This window comes from Pagrus pagrus (genome assembly GCF_965226575.1).
Source record: "Pagrus pagrus genome assembly, chromosome: 14".
In the NCBI taxonomy this organism is placed as follows: domain Eukaryota; kingdom Metazoa; phylum Chordata; class Actinopteri; order Spariformes; family Sparidae; genus Pagrus; species Pagrus pagrus.
The window spans coordinates 18,985,958-19,004,594 of record NC_140198.1 but is presented as its reverse complement, the minus strand read 5'-3'; the positions used below and the strand labels follow the sequence as shown (position 1 = coordinate 19,004,594).

At 39.5% G+C, this 18,637-nt stretch overlaps 1 pseudogene across 1 annotated transcript in view; it reads left to right on the top strand.

Moving 5' to 3' along the window:
• Positions 1–5,556: 5,556 nt before the first annotated feature.
• The window catches only part of LOC311269537 (protein phosphatase 3 catalytic subunit alpha-like), a 30,231-nt pseudogene continuing 17,150 nt past the window's right edge, over positions 5,557–18,637 (top strand). Inside the window, exons 1-4 of the transcript XR_014624917.1 lie at positions 5,557–6,020; positions 9,013–9,051; positions 13,614–13,814; positions 18,457–18,581. The product of XR_014624917.1 is annotated as a protein phosphatase 3 catalytic subunit alpha-like (transcript). The remainder of the gene's footprint in view (positions 6,021–9,012; positions 9,052–13,613; positions 13,815–18,456; positions 18,582–18,637) is intronic.

The following is an 18,637-nucleotide window of genomic DNA, read 5'->3' as shown; positions in this document are numbered from 1 at the left end:
ACTTTCTGTACGGATTAGACAAACGAGATACAATGAGGGAGTTTAAAAGGGGCAGTTAGGCTTATTTCTGAGCCTCAGAGTGAGCCAGGTTAGATGTTTCCACCACACTTATCATTTCTTCCTGCTGCTTCCTCCATGCTAAACTAAGCTGAATGCCTCCAGGCTCATATCTGAGAGTGGTGTCAATCATCTCGAGCTAAGTCAATAAGAGTATTTCCCAAAATGTCCAACAACAAAAAAACGTCATTTAACAAAATCAGTGAATCCAGAAGCAATTGTTTAGTTGAACTATCTTGCCAATTTATGTATTTAAAAATACTGTACTTACCAAAGTAATGCTATTCTACGGAAGCCCTGATGGCATGTGAGAATTTATTTTTTCAGGGTGATCCATTTTCGAGTGTCAATCGGAGTCTAAATTGTTTTCTCTCTAACTTGTTGAGAACTGGAGAAAACAAATGGTTTTGCCAGCCAGGATATTCTTTCCATGTTCTTTATTATATATATATATATATATATATGTATATATATATATATATATATTCATCTGTGAAAACACATGAATTTTTTGTTCTGGGAGAAATTTCTATTTTTCATTTTTGAAACGGAGGAAAAAACGTTTTTCTCCCGGAAAATATACAATTCTTTTACACTTAGTTTCACACAGGAAAAAACAAATGTCTCTCCGGAAATTTCTTTTCACATTCGCACATGAAAAAAACAAAAAAAACGTTCCCTGTTTTTGTTTGTTATTTATTTACTTATTTTTTTTTACTTGTTTTCACAGATGGAACTCGATGAAAAATGATTCTTGCAAAACCTTTTTTTTCCCACCAGTTCTCAAGTTATAAGCACAGGAGAGGAAACAATTTCGATCAGACTTGGATGGATCACTCTGTGAAAAAAAACAAAATAAAATAAAAAATCCTCACTTGCCACTCAGGTCTTCTGTACTATTCTTATGCTTTCTGCCATCAGACAGCACATAAGAAACGCACATAAGCACACAAGATTGATGTATCCATGCTCAACACACTTGTGAATTGTTTCTGTTATGAGCCAAGACATTTAGCTTATGATGTAATTGAATCGTACACAACAGGGCTTGTGATTTAATTAATGGTCTGTGCTGTTGACGGGACTGCGACTAAGAAACTGTGAGTTAATTATGTGGGAACTTGAGGCTGGATAAGCTTCAGTGTAAAACGTTGGAATAGACCATTTCTTAGTGCCATTTTCTCCTACCCTGGTGCCAGCGCAGCATGCCAGCAACAACAGTATTTAAAGGAGGGGTCAACAAATGCAGCTGCCAGCAGGTCATGGCCACTACTGCAACACTGCACACTTGAGAACCACTTGGTTTTTTTTTCAAGTAAATCTCATTTAAAATTTGGTGTGCACACTTTGCCTCTGTACACGTGACATGCGCCTCCAAGAACATGTCACTTGAAAGCAATGCAAGGCTAAATCAGAGTTGGCAGTTAGTCCTTTTTGTGTGTTATACATAATAAAATGTGGCCCAAGAATATTGGTCATTTTGGTTTCTGTACAGGACTGAGAACCAGAGCACAAGCACGAAATCCAGTGCAGTTTCCCTCTACTTTCATCACCACCCTCTGGTTTATCTCTCCCAGCAGTATTGGCAACTTCAAGGACACACCATGCGCACCTAGGAAGGGTATTGGACACTCTGCTATCAATTGAGTCTCTAAAGTGTGAGAGATTCTGTCGTGTGTTTTCCCGTCTCACTGAACAGGCCCGAGTCAGTCACGCCTTGTGTGAGCCTCACAGCTCCACACTGCAGAAACCGGCTGCCTGATGAGCAACACTGGCTCCATTACTCGAGATTTATTACTCATCCTGCCACTAATCACATGCTCAGCCTCATCTGTCAGGAAGCAAGGGGCTCCATTGTCTTGAATGACAGTACGAGGACAAAAAAGCGCGACAAAATCACATCAACAACAGTTTAGCTTGCACCACTAAATAAGTAGTGTCACTGCTTTCTCAAATTATCATGCCTCGAAATGTTAAGAAGCAAACACTGCCCCTCCTGTGGAAGTACCAGCCAGCCAGCCAGCTGTTGCTGTTGTTGCGGTTAAATTCAGGGTTAGGGCCCCATCTAGTGGCTAGTCTTCACAGAAGCTGCAAGGAAAAAAAAAACTTTTAGTGATCGTTTCAGCAGTATAAAACTCAATGCTTCTTCTTCTTCTTGAGAGCTTTAAAAGTAAGACAGGGTAATGGTTCTCTCACATCCTGTTGCATTCAATGATGTCCTACTTGTGAAAGGAGCATTTATATGTTTGTAATAAATGTTTTGTTGTGCTATTGTGAACGTTTACAAACATCAGCTGCAACTTTTTAATAAACATTTGCTTAATAAATGGTTTATAAAGCATTTCATTGTTTAATAACAGTACAATACCTATCAACTAAAGTTTAATTAACTATAAATTGACCATTTATAACTGCTGGTTATTGTTATGTTGTATTGCTGTCCATCACAACAGTCTTTGTTGACGCAGTCAGACCAGTAGTAATTCTACTTTATGTTTATTATTTAGGTGGGGGTGGTGTTGTATAGGTGTGCATTATATAAAAATATTCTGCCCCTCTCATGTATGTAAAGGGGGGTGGACATGATATCAGGAACATCTCTCAATATAATGTAGTCCAGTTCAACACCACGGCCAACTACAAACTCAATATCAATGTTAAATGAATGCCTGTCTGACAGTGTCCATCAAACCTGAACATTACTATTACTACCGTTTTAGTCAGGTCATATTAAAGTGCTCAAAACATAGTGTATACATTTTAGGCTGTAAAAGGCCTAATCTGAAAATCAATTTTTCGATTAGAGGTACAGTAATATATCAGAATCCATCCGTCATTAAGTACCATATCCATTATACATCCATCTTTAGTGAGCATTGTTTTGTTTGTAGTACTGCTCTGTAGATGTATGGAAGCCCAAGTCCGCCAGTTAAAGGAGAAACTCAAGATGAAAACTAAAGTTGATGTGCTTATAAGACAAAAAAAATCTGAAATTGAGGGTCAAAAATTAGTTAAGAAGTTGAATTTATGAGATAAAAGTCAGTATTATAGGATAATAAGTCATGCTTATGATATAAAAAGTTTAAAAGTACAAGATAAAAAAGTCAAAACTGTGAGATAAAAATACCAATCATGGCATAAAAAGTCAAGATTTATCTCATAATTTCGACCTTATATCCAAAATTATGACTTCGAATCTCATAAGTTGAGCTTTTTGTCTCAAAATTATTACCCTTTTTTTTTTTTTAAAGGAAGGCTCAGTTGTTGTTGTTTTTTCATTAACAAAATCAGACGTGCTATTCTGCAGCTCTATTGCTGATCACCTTGGGTAAACATCTAGTGCCAGATTGCATTTTTATTGTATTATATACGTTTTCTCCCAAAGGTGTGAAACATTTTATCTTTGAGATTTGTTGCTTGGGAGTGTTTGGTTAAACTTAACACAGTGTACAACGTTCACATTGTGCCAGAACACCACCAATGTTAAACTAACTGTAGTAAAGCTAACTACACTGTGTTACTAAACTGATACCAAACTAGAACGGGAATTAACTTGTGTGCTTTTTTTGTTCCTGTGATGTCCTGCACAGTGTGTTATCAACTCAACATCTTAATTTTTTTTTTTAAATGGATGGGTGAGCAAAAACTCAAATTCAAATAAGCTTTATTTGCATTAATTTTCAAGCTATTGATAACGTTGATCTACATAACATATTATGAAACTAAACACACCGATCCACAGATGTTACACTCTGTATTCCTATAAAACGCAGCTGAGGTCCTCTTAGGTACTTTTAGAAAAGGAAGAAGAAAACTAAGAAAAGGGGGGAAGCAAAAGGAAAGCAAGCAAGAATGCAATGCAACTAAAAACACACTGTCCAACATTACAACTTTTTCAGAGCTGTTAACAAGAGCAGCATTGTGAGCAAAGGCTTTATTGCCAAGAGCAATAATCAAGATCCACCAAGAAACACTGAAATGAGTCATTGTCATGTTTTGGACCAGAGGTCATGATTGTAACTGATAGTGGTGATTAATGTTATAATGATAAAGACTCTGAAAAAAAAAAGTTGAAAAGAGCAGAGAGGAAGCATTATCACCTCTATTGGTGGTCTGTAGAAACTGCAGCAGACACGGAGCTCTGGACTCTGAGTGGAGACAGATTGCCTCAAAATACAATGTAAGCCTTGAGTTGTGTTCTTCTAGCAGTTTTTTTTAGCCTGCCAATTTTTACTTTGTTTCTCACAGTGATATGATGTTTTTAATCAGTATTCATTTGTCAAAATAAAAATAAATGAAAGGTTATGGCTGTAGTTTATGTAAAGGTTCTGCGTAGATGTGTTGGTATCACTGGCTCACAAAAGGTGAACAAAGAGCAAAAAAGGTACAGAGCTGTCTCTGCCTCGTGGTTGGCTGAATGCAGAATGACATGAGACCTGTCAACCATTTGTTTGCAGTCAACACTCAGGGATTCATAGTATCTTGGGTTGTAGATGGCTACCAATGTTTGTGAATTCTTAATTTTGTTCATATGCATCCAGTGGAGGACATTGAAGAGATGAGACAAAAAGTCATGATTATGAGATTTAAAAAGTCATAGTTATAAGATAAAGAGTTATCATTATGAGATAAAAAGTCATGATTATGACACAGAAAGTCATAATTATGAGACAATCAATTATTAAATAAAAAGTCATAATTATGGGATTTAAAAAGTCATAATTATTAAATAGAATGTCATAATTATTCTATAAAAGTTATCATTATTAAATAACAAGTTATAATTATGAGATAAAAGGTCATGATTATGAGATTAAAAGGCATTATTATTAAATAAAAAGTCATAATTACCAAATAAAAAGTCATGATTATGAGACAAAAAGGTATGATTATATAGAAAGTCATTATTATTAAATAAAAAGTCAATTATTATATAAAAAGTATAATTAGAACATTAAAAAAAGGCAGACTTATGAAAAAGAAAGTCATTATTGTGATAGAAAGTCAACCTTTATCTTCTAAATGCAACGTCTTCATCTCATAATTATGACTTTTTTACATTATAATTTCTACTTTTTCATCTCTTAATTATGATTTATTATATCATAATTCTGACCTTTTTATTTTAAATCGAATAATTATTCCTTTTTTATAATGTCGACATTTTATAATGACTTTTCATGGGATTTTCTTTGTTTGTTTGCTTTTTTGTTTATCAAATCCAAGTCTTCATCATTTGGCAGAAATGGTCTTCCATATATTGACATCTCCTAAAACTAAAATGACATCACTTCATCTCTGAAGCTAACAGTTCATGAACGTGCGCGCTGTTTGATCGCCTCAGTTTGCACGAACACGACGCTTTTGTCGCCACCAAGTGAAATCTTCTGCTGTCATCGCAACGATCCGACTGCCTCTAATGTCCACGTGAGGCCCGCGCGCTCTCATCTTCGGGCGTACCAAAAAAATTTCGAGAATACCGAAACATGGCGCGCCGTGCGTGCGTGGGGGCAACCCCGACTCAGCCTCCATCTGATGGCAGCATCAGGCAGTCCCGTGAAACATTTGCGTGGGAGTTCCCTTCACCGCCATGTCGGGATAGTGCACATCTCTCCCTCCCTCCCTCCTCTCTCTCTCTCTCTCTCTCTCTCTTCTCTCTCCGTGCATCCTCCCCCACATTAACAGCTTAGCACAGCAGCAGCAGCAGCAGCTCCTACAGCATCCAGCATCCATCCATCCATCCCTGCCTGCCTGGGGAGCAGCAGTCCTACCCGGCGCAGCACCGACGCACGGAGGGGGCGCATCGTCTAAGTGATGCCACAGCATCAGTCGCGTTTCGCCCACAAATCCTGCGAGTAGATCCTAAAAGGAGGGAGAGAAATCGCTTCAGCATCGAAGACATCAACTGCCCATGAAGATGTCTAACGCTGACATCTTAAACGCCACCGAGCGGATGGTGAAATGTAAGTTAAGCCTGCATTTTGCGCTCGGTTACGGCTGTTTGGATATTACATAACATGTCAAGTGTTCAGCTCCTTGTGCTCCGGCAGAATGTGGCCTTTGTGTTCATGTCGTGCATTAATGGTGTGTATGCGGCCATCAAGTTGTGTTCGTGCTGATGGTAGTGGGCTGCTGCTGCTGCTGCTGCTGGAGCTTTGATGTTGATAAACAATCCGGTTTTCTTTGCTGCACAGCCCCCACGAAGAGCTGGGCAACAGCGCTCAGAGGCAGAAGATGTTTTTTTCTTTTCTTTTCTTGTTATTATTGCACACATGTATTCATATTTTAATCTCTGCTGTCACGATTTGACTGTATCTTGGCTTCAGCTCGGGTAGGCATGACAGGGGAGATGAGGAGGGGGGGAAAAAACAGCTGAATTGCCGAGCTGGTGGTGGAAGCTGGGGCAGTGATGCAGCAGGATTTCACAGGCTGTGACAAGGGGCCAGTGGAAGAGGAGGGATGAGGGCATGAAATTGACATTTAATGGGGTGTATTTCTCCAGGAGTGAGTCATGTTTTAATTTGATTGGGGGACAAAAAAACAAAACAACAAAAAAAACAAGTCTGTAAGGAATCCCAAAAGCGGCATCAGTAGATGTTGGAGGGGCAGGCTGCTCCGTCAGAGAATTACTGAGGATCCAACTTGGATCGATGGAGGATGATGAAGTGCTCACGGTTGTGCCATAACTCGTTCAGCCCTGCTCATTTGGACCGTGGATCAGCTCACAGTCGGCAGCACCGTGCCTGAATATATTCACGTTCAGTGTGTTATCGTAATGGCCGGGCAGCTCAGTCAGCATTAACAACTTGTCCTTTAGGCTACAGAGTTGTAGAAACACGGAGTAATGTGCACTGTGAGATACACTCATGTGACAATGACTCCAGGCACAGCTAATATCCTCTATGTGTGTGATGGTACAATAGATAAAGCTTTATTTATGAGGGTCTGGATGCTGTAAGAAGGTGCTTTGTCAGAAAGGGACCTTAAAGGGGCACTTTGTAGAAGAAATTTAAACTCAGAATTTATATATTTACAATATTAATGAGGCAATACAACAAACAAGCTGTTCTCAGAGGTCAATAAGGTCTCCAGAACACTGTTTGAAGCTAGAGAGGTGGCAGGGTCTGCCACATATAAATAAAGTAAAACAGTGGATTGAAATTTCTTCCCCAAAACTACATACTGCACCTTTAACCTCAATTTTCTCAGACTCATTTTTACTGGAGCACTTCATCATCAATGCAACATAACAAATTACTCAATAATTTCCGATGACAGACTGATATTGAAGTGCATCAAATAAAACTGTGTATCCCAAATTATAAAAAAACCCGGACACATCTCATTATATTTGCCCTCTTAGTGCATTTGGGCTCATTGTCTTACTAGGACATTACCTTATATCCAAAATGGTCCATAAAAACCGCTGCAAGTCATGTGTCAACCGTCATGTCCATAATAAGAGTGAGACATTGTTATTCAACCCAGTATCATAGCAGTTTGTGAAATAGTGATGGAATATAGGGTTTGTGTACATGGACACGAATTGTCCCTTTAAAATTGAATTAGAAAATTTGTGTCCATGTTCGTGAATCCAAAAGATGTAAATCTGTCACTATTCCACGTAGCCGAAATGACAAAGTGAATCCGACAGATTACATTTTGCGACTGTTTTGCAAACTACAAATATCTTTTTCGGTCCTTAAAAGGGGCTCTGTAGAACTTCTGTGTGGTGCCGGTCGTTTGTCCATGTTGCTGACTTCATTCCTAAACTAAGGTTAGAGAGAGGCAATCAATAACAAGTATAAGAAGTCACATCCTGTGGACTGTCGTGGAAAGTCAAACCCGAGCCCCTCATAAAGAAATCCACAGTTCAGCAGCATTAAGCAAACGTCCGCAGGCTTGTGTAGGCAACCGAGATAGAAGGGGGAGGTCTCATTTTTCACGTCTCTGAAAAATCAGCTCACATATGGCCAATGAAAGTGATTAATACATGTAAATTGCTACAAATTATTATATAGAGCCCCTTTAACTCAACTCTAGCACTGCTAGTGTAATATTTAGTGAAAGAAACACGGTGAAGAAAGAAAGATAGTCAACAATTGTTTTGTATTTCACAAACTGCCGTGACACTGTGTTGAGTTATTTGGTCTTGTATGTTTGAACAAGATCTCGCAGCCTACAGTACAGTAGATAAAGCTATTGTGGTTATTCTTTTGGCAAAGCTTTACTGACATCCAGGAACTCAAAAATATACCAAACAAAAGGTTTATATCAACTAAAATGAAGCGCGGCCAAGAATTCTGAGTCAGGTTTCTGCTTTTGTAACATGGTCACGTAACATTTAGGATTTAGGGTGTGAAACGCTCCAAGCAGTTCTCCCATGTTGAGTTAAATCATATGTTTTTGTTTCTTTACCTTTCTAAAAATCAGTCTCATGTGTGTCTTTAAATTCCCATTCATTTGATCTTTTCATAACACCCTCATTTGCCTTGTTGGTCAAATGTTGTCACTGTTGTGTCGAGAAAGGCTTGACATTGCTTGACTAACATGAATATTCTTTTTGTCACTCTCCTGTTCCTGTATTCCGCTTTGAAAAAGTAGTAAAAGCCTATTTTTTTCCAATCCCCACAAGGCTGAGAAGTGGAAAAGATATGAGGTGCAAGAAACGTGAATCATGCATCCTTCAGGTGATCAAAGGACACTATCAAGACAAACTGTGATTTTGATGAGTGGAGACTGACATTTCTTGCAGTTGTGGCGTGCGGTGCTTGTATCAGACTACAGAGCGCTGATACTACCAGCTACCCCGAGTTATTTTTACCACTGGATACATATCTCAAACCTGAACCTCAGCAAGTTTCTCACCCGTTCTCTCCTTAACATGTTTTAACCTGACAGAACATATCTTAAGAGGTATAATAACTGCTGCTCTGTGCATTTTGTTTTCCAAAGCACTGTCACCGCTGTGTGGGCATCAAGAGGCATATTCAGGTCAGTTATTTCAGGGAAGAGGCCTTTAGTACACCTGTGAACTGTCTTACCTTATTAGAAAATGATTTTCTTCACATTATGACTTTGATATTCATATTTGTCCTGATTTCACAGACACAGTCGCTGCAATCTGAAAGAAATGCAGTACGCAGATCTGTAACGGCATCATCCATTGTTTGAAGTCATAAAATCTGCTTCTTTAAATAAGTAATTATGCAACAATATGAGATATAATACATCGGCTTTAAAGTCAGCAGACCTGACGGGAAGGCTTAAACATCAGCTCCAGATTTGAAATATGCAAACTGATTCCAACAAGACTTATGCTGACATTAATAATTTACCAAATGTGACGATGGCGCAATATTCGGCAGCATACATCTGATTTTTATCTACATGTTTCAAACGTCACATTTTAGCTGGTGGAGCTTCAGGGTGTGCGTGAGGAAAAAGCGACGAGACTCTCGTGGCATTATGTTAAAAGCTTGACATTTGGGTCTGTGTATGTTAATTGGACCTCTTATAAATGCATACTGTCTAGTTAGCCCAATCAGATGAAGCCACTCAGCGTTTCCAGACTGAACTCAGGGTCGCTCATTAGCAACAAAAAACCTGCCACATGCTTTATTTTTTTTTCAAGCTTGCAGAATGGAGAATCTGCTCTTATGGAAAACGTGTTGTGGCGTAACAAGGTGTCCATTATAGACTCAGACTGATTCTTCTCAATAGGACAGGAACATTTTGACGTGTGTCTACTGCATGAGCGATTCCAACAGCATCTATGTGAACCTCCAATGCAAATTGCAGTTTTCCATGGCGGCACTGGCTGTACTCCAACAGTCAGCTGCTGCTGCTGCCGCTGCTGCTGCTGCTGCTGTTGCCCGGCAACATACAGTATTTCATAGTTCAACTCTGCTCGGGTGCCGAGCAGAAGTCAGCTTTTCATCTCATTTCATCTCGCCATGCATCTATATGAGTGTGCTGGTACGTCTGCGTCTACACGTTTGTGTCTCTGAAATGCATCGTTGCAGATCGTTTGTTGAGTATCTGGGTTGCTTTTTTTGTTTTTCTTTGTTATTATTGAGTTTGATTCTTTGTTGCTCTGAAAAAAAGCAAAGTGTAATGGTGCTATGTCCTTGTCAAAGCATCTGCATGTTGCTCCATTTCAGATCATTTTACTGCTAAAAAAAAAAGGTGCCGGCAGATTGAAACAAAAAAATGGGAGTTGTGTGTCAAAAAGTAAAGTCATTTACGGAAAAGGTTCATTTTAGCACCGTCACATGTTTAAATTAAGGATCCTACACCTGTGTGTTTAGGTAAATGCCTTCCTGTTTGAAGATACTTTTTCTTGAGTGTTATTATTGCTCATGATCTCATTCACTTCCTCTCAATTCAGCCAAATATTGCCCTGTGAAGTCGATTCATCAGTGCATTAAAGACGTATTTTGCAAAGTTGCATCATGGTGCAGTCAGGCTGCCAGCCTACTGTTTATGTTAATGTCAGGAATCAAAGACATAACATTGCAAATTCAAACTAAAGCTTGAGTGGTGACCATGCTGAGTGTGTGCTAGCTGGTAAAGTGTCAAAGCACACATCGCCATCACAGATACACACTGCACACTGTGACAAATTTTTAGTCCCATTGAATTCACTTGCTGGGGCTCGCCTCATTATCCCAGGAGCAGCGACTTTGAGATTTCTCCAGTCAAACATTCATTATTAAAGAGCATGTTGATCATGTTCAGTTTAAGCCTCAGCTTTGAGAGTCTTCCTTTGTCATCTCTTCGTTTGGCACAGCTGAGTGGCCCTGTTTGCTATGCACTGCAAAAATCTGGCAAGCCTTCCCTTACTCCTAGATATACTACTGCTGACAGCTTGTGTTATGTGTACATACATGTGCAGGGATAGAAAGAGTACTAGAATGTTTCACTCAAATAAAAGTACTGTTACTTTAAATGAATCCCGTTTAAGTAAAAGTAAAAATACTTGTCTAAAAATGGTGTCAGGTTAAAAGTATAAAGTAGGTCATTATTAAAAGGGGGTGGTACATGATGATGTAATGTCATATGATAGAATTGTCACACTAAAGATGCCGATAAGGCTACAAATTAAAGTGCATTTTATCATGTGGACAAGTTTATGGGTGTGAGCCCAGATATGCACAGCTAGAATGGCACTCAGTAGAGTGCATACCTTCGCCAAGCCCCACCAGTCCCCTTTAATTCAGTCAAGCCTAATCCAATATCAAATAAAAATTAAATTCCTCACATGAATTAACTAGAAAAGATGACAAAATGTAGATAATTAAAAATGGCCAACAATCAATAAGAAGAGCTTTGGACACCTTGGCAGGTGCAACAATTTCAGGCGACATAAATTAAATAACCTGCTTCGTAAACATCAGTATAAAGCATCCAAAAGGCAATCGACACAGAGATATAAAGACAGTTAAACCCGACGGCAGCTACAGCTAAGTTTACACCGTGTAGTCACACACACGTTGCTATATTCTAGGAGGCAGCAGTTGTTGACATCCTCCTCTGTTGAGTGAATTAGTTTGTTGTTTTACTCACCCGTCTGAACATCATTCTGCAAATCTCAATCGTCTCATTTATTCTCAGATGTAATATAATCAGTCCACTCTGCCTCCTGCACTCCTCCGATTTAAAAAGGTGTTGAGCTAAATGAGCGTCACCGCTATGGCAGGGATTGTCACAAACAGACGTGAGGCGTCAAACATGTCAACGAAGGTAGAAGTTCTTAAGCAAACGTTGAAGTAACCACGGGAGGATCCACCATGAGCATATTAGCATTTATTAGGTAAACCCTGGCCTGGCTGATTACAAGGGTTGATAGTCCGAGCGGTATCAGTGTTTTTTTGTCCGATTGACAATAAAATAGATTAATTTAGAAAATGTGCTCCTTTGGCTCTCATGCAGCATTTTCTCTGTCTATAGTTACCGCCACACACAACACTATCTGATTGATTACATGTCACAAGTAGCAGCCTATCAGCAATGAATAATCTGCAGAGTAACTAGTAACTAATTGAATTAATGTAGTGGAGTGGAGGCCTTGAGTAGCAGGAAATTAAAGTAAAGTAAATCAAACTACTTTAGCACAGTACTTTAGTAAAATGTACTTAGTTACATTTCATCACTGGTTATTCTAAATGTTGACAAAGATTTTCAGTTTTACTGGAAAATATCAGTTATCAGTGTCCTTGATTACAAATAATCAATATTCTATCGGGGCCATCAGTTGATCCCTACCCATCATGCACCTGTTGATTATGCAACAACGTGTGTTTGATTCAGGTCACTTAGCATGCCTGTGTTGCATTAAATCAATGATTAGACTTAGACTATGTACAATTACACAAAAACAGATGTAATGTAATCCATTACTTGCACCCCTTCATATGCGAGTGTGTGCTTGTGTGTCAAGCCATTCCAGTGAATTCTTCAACTGGACCTCATGTGACTTCTTTCTTCTTTTCATCTGAATTATTCACAGCTCCGACACTTAGAAAGAGTTTTCTGTGTTAAGCCAGATGATCTGTAGATTAATGTTAATACACGGAGCCAGGAAAGCCTGTGGTGACAGCACACACACACACACAGATCAGCATCACATCTAATGAATAACCTTTGCTGCCACGGAAGTAATGATCTGCGGTTGGATTTCACAGTTTCACAGCCAGTCTGTTGGGTAGGTGACTGGTGCATTTTAATGGCCATGGGCTTTAGCAATCTAGAGAGAGTGCTGGATGAACAGAGTGCTTAGATGTTTGCTGAGTTTTATCCAGCGCTCAGAAAATACTTAGCAAGTAACCACACATCTGTACTAGAAAAACTGTTATTAACTGACTTTGGACTTTTCGTGTGTCAGTCTGTTCCATCTGCCTGATGTACTGATCTTTGCCTGCTGCCGCTTACACATATTAAAGGTAGAGTCGACGATCATAGCAGGGATTTGAGAGCCTTTTATTTCAGTGTAGAGAATTTAGCCATGCAGTATTTAATTGTTTGCTTTAGAAATATGCATTACTGACACATGGGAATATAACAATATGTAGGCAACATATTTAAAACACACTGCAGAAACAATCTGCGTGTGAGTGATTTGCACCAGGGGGGAAGAAAAACTCATTTGTGAACATGAACGTCTGTGAAGAATAATGGTGTTTGACATTTCTATGTCCTGTTTAATTCAAATCAGCAAATGGCTTCTCATACTTTATTGTCCCTCTGTGTATCAAGCAATGCTATGTTTATGAAGATGGTTTTCATGCCAAAGATGTACACACACTCAACAAAGATGGACGGAGGCAGCAGCAGCAGCAGCACAGTACTGCCTGCGGGCAAAACATGGATGGGGTTTTCTCAAATAGGATTTCCACATGAATTCCTTCATGATATGTTGTCTTTGCCACTGTTCTCTCAAAACATTGCAAAAATAGTCGAGAATTAATTGTAGCCATAGTAACTGTGATGTCCACCCCCCCAACCACACACAACACTACGTTTAAATGTACCGTGTGCCTGTGCTCTGTCCTCAGCTGTCCCCTTCCCTCTGAGCCACCGACTCACATTGAAGGAAGTGTTTGACTGCGAAGGGAAACCCCGGGTGGACCTCCTGAAGGCCCACCTCACCAAAGAGGGCCGCGTGGAGGAAGCTGTGGCACTTCGAATCGTCAGTGAGGGAGCAGCTATCCTGCGCCAGGAGAAGACTATACTGGATATCGAGGCACCAGTCACAGGTAATCTCAACTTGTTAGAGACACCTGGCGCTTGACATTAAGACGTATTGTGTTACAAAGCCATCTGCTGAAGTTAGGATGCTAACCAGGTAGCCTCAGCCCATCCTGGTCCTGTGCACTCCCCTGGTCCCCAAGTTCCCAGTCCGAACCGCTAGCTGCATGGCTAACTGACTACAATTAGCAGCAGTTAGTGGTTACCCTGGTGATATGCTGAACCCTATTTGTTTTGAGTATGAATTTGACAGGCGGTCAATTCTTGCATGCTGCACCTTTAATGATGGCTGCATTACATTCAGTTGAGACAGTTTCAGGCCTGAAAAACGCTTTAAGGAGCGTGTAGAAGAGAGGATGACAGTGTGGAGAGAAGCATACGACTAAAGAGGGGATGAGAGGATGAAGACTGGTAATGCTACTGTTTGTACCTGTAGTACAGAAATAAACAAGGCACCTTACTGGAGCACAAGCAGAGATGAAAGACAGATAACAGGAATCTACATGAATGTATTCTTACTGCAGGAAACTGTCACTTTCAGGTTGAATCATTATTATCTTGTCAAGTGAAGTAGGCCAAGGATATTTCAGAAGCACCAGATCTTTCATTAAAAGGCCTCTCATCAAAGACTAAATCACCGGTCTGTTGTTGGTGGGGCTTTTCAAGTAATGTACTTTAGACTACCGCTCTGCTTTGACTCTGAAGAGAGCATCATTGGGTCTTTCTTTCAAATACATGCTGGCTCAAAGTAATCCTGCTCAACACATGTAACTGAGTGAAAGCATCAGTGTAAACAGCAGTAGCATGTGGCTCAGGGTTTAAAAACTCTGGTTGTTCAGTTGAAAAAAAGGCGTAACATCTTTGAGTAAAGCAGCAGCATGAACATACTGTACATCAATATAAAAGGTATCAAACAAAGAAAACACAGAACAATATGAAGTGCTAAAAGCATCTGCACCTGTCAGCAGACTGTTTCTCCTTCTGATCAACTACAGTGTGTCCTAGTTACGTAAACATGTCTGAACCAGACACAAAATGTGTTCATATAACAGTATTGTGGCGCTGTTGATATCAAAGCTCAGGTATCATAATGGCAATAGTATCAAAAAAATTCAAATGGGATGCCCTGGCAGTTGTTGGGGCGGGTTGACTATGGTTCAATTTAAGCCATAGACTCTCTCCCATGTTTCTGGTCTCTAAGTCTGTCATAACTATGGTTATTAACAAATAAGCTAATTAACTTAGTGCTGAATAGTGCTGGGTTATCTGGCGAAGAAATAATATCACAATCTAATCAATTGCAATCGCAATCCAAGATCTAAACTGAGCTTGTTTTTCTCAATTTTGAAATGCCTGTAGACTATCAGCAGACTTGAAATGAAGAAATGAAATGAGATTAAGTTCTCCATTTGCACCATTAATACACAATATAGTTTGCCGACGGCCCATCGGCCCATCGGCAGGCTGTTTGTCTCATTCGCATGACAATACAAAAGAGGTTAGGCGCTGTACACAACTTGCCATATGTTGTTAGAAAACTCCGATTGTGATTCGATTATACAAACCATTTGGATAAGATAAGATTTAGACAAGATAAAACAACATCAGGCACGTTCAAACAAACAAACAAGCAGACAAACAAGCAGAACGTAGAAAGTTTTGGCACCTCACAAATGAAGCGTCTGGGTGTTTCAGTAGCAAATCAAAATCCAACAAAAACAGTCTTCTCTTATTCCAGTGGTCCAGCAGATCCATTTTAGGAAAAGGTTTTTCGTTCAAAACACAATATTCCATGCATCTGTGTTGGCAGATGCATTTATCTGTCAAAAAACTAATTTCACTGCAAAACCCATTATGGTTTTTTGGTTCAAGTTCCCCATCCAACTCATCACTGTCTATAACTCGCTCTGCTTTATTTACATCACGTCATCCAGGGAAGAGCCACGTGAAGTAATTTGTCCAATCAGCACAGCCATCGACTTGGTAACATCACTCTGTTGGTTTGTTCATGTAGCGTGGATCTGCTAGTTAATGAGGTCATGTGTACCTAGATCTAGTACCTAGATCTCTACGTTTCACCTGAAAACGACACTGAAAAGTAGATTACCCACCCTTAGTTCATGGTATCCATCAACAAAGTAGGTCAAGTACAGTATATAGGGCAGACAAATTGAGTCCTTCATCCATCCTTCCATTGATGGATATTTTTTTTTCATCCAGGTTAACCTAAAACTGTGGGGCATTAAAAATAAATGAGGCTGTATTAATTGTCTTCCTTGTAACCAAGTATGGTGTTTAACCGACACAAAGGTGACAAATGGATGAAATTGCACATGACTTGAGGAGAAGGCTCTTCATCTTGACTAGCTTTAGGAAAATGGAGGCTTTATGTATTAAGCATGAAATATGGATGGTGAACTGAGTATTGTGTGCGGGCATTTGCGAGTGTGGAGGTCTGTTTTCTGTCTTTGTGAGCTCGAGTTGTGTTTGAACGTCTCTACAGTAGTGTGTGTGTGAAGTCATATATTATGTTATGTTATTAGTTATGCACTCGTGAATCTTTACTTGCATGGATGTGTTCTACGGGTGTTTGTGTGTGTGTGTGCGCGTAGGTATGTGCGCATGTGTGCGTTTGATTGCTTTAGTCACACAAGCAGTCTCCCACTCACATTGCTCTAAGCTTTGAGTGGGCGAAGGCCACTGTGGAGCTGATAGGGGAGACAGAAAAGAGAGAGGAGATGGAGGATGAGTAGGAGAGAAGGAGACAGAGGAAGATGATAATGAAAAATTGAAGGCAGTGAGGAAATGAGATGTAGGTTTGCACTCCAGCGCCATAGTGTTCGCTGCGAAAAAAGTGTGCGGCTCCCTGGGGGCTTGAGCTTTCTCTACCCCTTCGAGATGAGAGCTTCTCGTTTTTCTGCGGAGGACAGAGGCCTCTCAGCCATAGAAATACCTCAACACAACGATGACCTGAGGACAAGAGAATTTGAAACCATTATGTTCTCAAATTCAAGCGTTTAAACTATGTAAATACAGGCAGTATAGCTGTAATTGCAGATTAAATACATATTCTTGCTGCAGGAATATGCATCTGCAGGAGTATTGTTTTCATAACTCACTGCCTCCTCTGCCGCTTTACTGACTGATGAAAGTGAATCATGTTTCTGGTTGACACAACTTATAGATATTTGGAAGACTTAGCAGTTAATAGAATAAAAACACTTTACGTCATACAAACTCCAAACCCATCAGCTGTCGTATGACGATGATTTAGCCTTTGGGGATGTGATTTTACCGGGATGGCAAAGTCATGGATGCAAATTTTAGTCAATTCCTTCAATTGATTGATGCCTTTACACTCGATTATTGGTTAATGTTTAATAATATATTAAATATGTTGGACATTTTCCCATTAAAAACAGTTTAAACCACTGACTTGATCTATGATGCAAAATCAGAGTAGGCTATATTAGGGGTTAAAAGTAAACACCAAGTTGCTTGAATGATAAATGAAATAATGACTTAATTCTAACTGCACCTCTCATTGTTGGTTAATATATTTTTGATCAGTTAAATTCTTAACGGCAATTAATCAATTAATCATTAATCATTAACATACCAAGTCATGACCCACCCTACTCTGCCTCTGTAGCTAGTTCACGTTGCCTTTGTTGGTTGGGGTGATGAGGTTTAGGCATGAGGAGTGAAATTGGTTAGGGTAAGCCTATCAGAGGCAGTGTATCATCTCGGGTCATCTCTTTACCATTCTGGGAAAAAAATTGGAAAAAATACCAATCTGGAGGCAACAGACAATGTTTGTGATATCAGGATAATGGACAACAATAATGTCCAATAATGAACAAGACTTTCTCTTTCTTGCGCCGATCATTGCTTACAGTCCGACCAGTTCGTCTCTATGAACAGATCTGCACATTCATGTGAATAATTCTCTTTAAAAAGTTAGTAAAAAAGCTTAATCAATGTTAGACGATAGCTGATGCATTCCAAGATTGTTTCGTCCAACGTCATTGGTCAATACTACAAGCAAAAAGTAGAATTGTTTCTGATACTGAAATCTTGTCCATTTCCTACATCTTTTCGCAAGATTATTCTTTATGTAATAGTTGACAGATTGTGGGATCCAGAGTGATAATGAAGAGATGTGGACATGAATATAGCTCGATGGTTCTTACTAGCATACATGCTCTGTTTCGTTGTGTTTGCACCATATTGTTATTTAAGGTGGTGCTTATGGTTACATAACATCTATATTTCATTGCGCATTATACTTCATTATTAATGTGACTCCTCTGATATCCTAATAGCAGCAACGGCAATCATCACACCGCAAACTTTATAAAATATGAATTATTGGTTGAAATACAGATATGAACACAAACTGTAGCATCTCCATGCAGATGCACTGCCCACCTGTCCGTCTATTTATAAAGCTAACCTGTTAGCAGAAAGAAAAGATACACACCTCTGATACAAAGTCTACTACAGTGCTGCCACGAGATCCTGTTCTCTGCTGTCTCTTTTGCCTTCTGTCTTCAAAAATTGTTCTAAAAAACAAAAACGATGCAGACAAAGATATTCTATTACGTTCTTTGATAACATAACGTTTGCTGTACTTTGGTTGTTTTCCAGTGTGTGGTGACATCCATGGGCAATTCTTTGATCTTATGAAGCTGTTTGAAGTGGGAGGATCACCAGCCACAACACGGTACCTGTTCCTCGGGGACTACGTTGACCGTGGCTACTTCAGTATTGAGGTAAAAGCATCAGAATGTCTTTTAAGTAATTCATGGGGGAAACAAACCACAGATGG